This window comes from Mastomys coucha, unplaced genomic scaffold, assembly GCF_008632895.1.
Source record: "Mastomys coucha isolate ucsf_1 unplaced genomic scaffold, UCSF_Mcou_1 pScaffold22, whole genome shotgun sequence".
Classification (NCBI taxonomy): domain Eukaryota; kingdom Metazoa; phylum Chordata; class Mammalia; order Rodentia; family Muridae; genus Mastomys; species Mastomys coucha.
In genome coordinates, this window is record NW_022196905.1 from 64,383,926 (window position 1) to 64,385,811 (window position 1,886).

The 1,886-nt window shown below is 40.2% G+C and overlaps 1 protein-coding gene across 6 annotated transcripts in view; it reads right to left on the bottom strand.

Annotated features, from left to right (window-relative positions):
- The window catches only part of LOC116071167 (cytochrome c oxidase subunit 7B2, mitochondrial), a 96,893-nt gene extending 96,077 nt beyond the window's left edge, over positions 1-816 (bottom strand). For 2 of the 6 annotated variants that reach the window (XM_031342585.1, XM_031342587.1), the window contains exon 1: positions 676-797. The gene's annotated coding sequence lies outside the window, so the exon portion shown is untranslated. Of the gene's footprint in view, positions 1-675 lie in introns of all 6 variants that reach the window. The other 4 variants (XR_004110739.1, XM_031342589.1, XM_031342588.1 and 1 more) reach the window with 4 other exon arrangements.
- Between the last annotated feature and the right edge of the window lie 1,070 nt (positions 817-1,886).

The window sequence follows — 1,886 nt, forward strand, 5'->3', positions numbered from 1 at the left end:
AAAAAAAAAAACAAAACAAAACAAAAAAACAACAAAAAAAACAAACAAAAAAAACAACAACAACAAAAAAAACCAAAACTATCACACCTTTGTCTCATACAAACAATTACTTTAAAAAATTACTTTAAACAATGTCTACAGCTCGGCTCAAAGCTCACTAGCCTTTTCTACAGACCAAGGTCCTCAAACTTGACTCTATAGAAGACAGTGTAAGCTTCTGTAGAAACTGCCACGCTTCGGTGGACAAATCACTCAGTGCAGAAACAACCCCTAGCTGGGTACCTCACTCACTACCTCCTGCTTGGAACGGCAGCTGAGCTTGCCAGGGCCAGCCTGGACCGCAGTGTTCAGAAACTACGCTTTGAGGTCGAAGCTAACCTGGGCTACCAATGAACAGAACAAGCAGGCCGTCACCACAGACAAAAATAAAATGGATATCACGCCATGATTCATTTTGAAACAGAATTTTCCTTCCACGTTCACTCTCTATCTTAAGATATTGGGCTATGAGGGAAATCCAGCAGTAACGGTTCCTTTCCCCTGGAGGTGGGGTGGGGGCGACAAGCAGTGAACTAAGAAAACCCTCAGAACTAGTTGTACGGCCAGTAATTAACAATTAGTGATGATCTCTGTGGACTACTCATTAAAAAAACTGAGCCCCGAAACTGTACTTACCAGCTACGCCACAGGCAAAAGCCAAAACAAGATGGCGCCAAGGCGAATTCAGTACTTGTCAATATCCTCTCTGTGAAGGAGGCACTTCCTGTGTAGCTCCCTCCCTAGAGGAAAGGAAGGGGCGGGACACACAGGAAGACGATGCTTCCCAACCTTCCAAACTGACCAATCAAATGACCTCGTTACCGCCACAGGAAGTGCCAAGGAGACTGGCATTGAGACTGTTTCAATGTGTCAAATGTTCCTGTATAGACGAAAAGTTTGAAGATGCGCATCCTCACACTCCAGTGCAACATTTCTTTTGTAGTCATTTCTTCTCTGCTAAACCACAGCACTCTCTGACAAGGCCACGGACTTTCTCTTACTTAGTTTTATTACACTTAGTTATGAGGGAACTTTGAGATTATTTTTAAAACCACAAAAGGGAGATCAAAACTCCTTATAACTATTGGGCCTCTCCTATTTCAAGATGCTTATAGTGGTGACAAAATCGTCTTACGACTAAGGTGGGACCTTTGAAAGTGAAAATAGCAATATAATTATTTAGAATTCTAGGAGTTTTAAGATTAGATGATGTGACCAATAAAGGGTATAACTTACTCAAAAGTTGATTTTGCAAATGAAATTATTTCTAAATACTGAAATGATATAATGGGATATTGTATTATTCATATTAAAGGCAAAAAACTCAATACTTCTATGTTTATAATATGAATTTAAAACAATATTAAAGATTATGGGCATGTGTTGATATATTTTAACAAATATATCAGCTTTAACATCTTTAATACTGCCACTAATACTTTCTGGAGAACATATTTTGATATGGTATTATCTCTTTTAAATTTAACAATCTCTTACGGTTTAGAAGAGGGTGGGCTCTGTAGGCTGATAGATACGAATACTTGGCCCTCAGTAGGTGGAACTGTTTTTGAAGCCTAGGGAGGAGTGACCTCACTGAAGGAGGAGTGGCCTCATTGAAGGAGGTATAGTCTTGTTGGAGGAGGTGTGGCTTTATTGGAGCAGGTTTGTCTAGGTGACCTTTGAGCTGTCAAAATAAAAAGTCATTCCCTCCATTCTCTGTTAGTATTCTCTGCCCCCTGTTTATAGATCTCAGCTACTTCTCCAACACCATTCCTACCAATTACTACGGTCCCTGCCATGATAGTCATGTCCTCTGACCCTCTGAAACTGTAAACCCCAAAGCAACG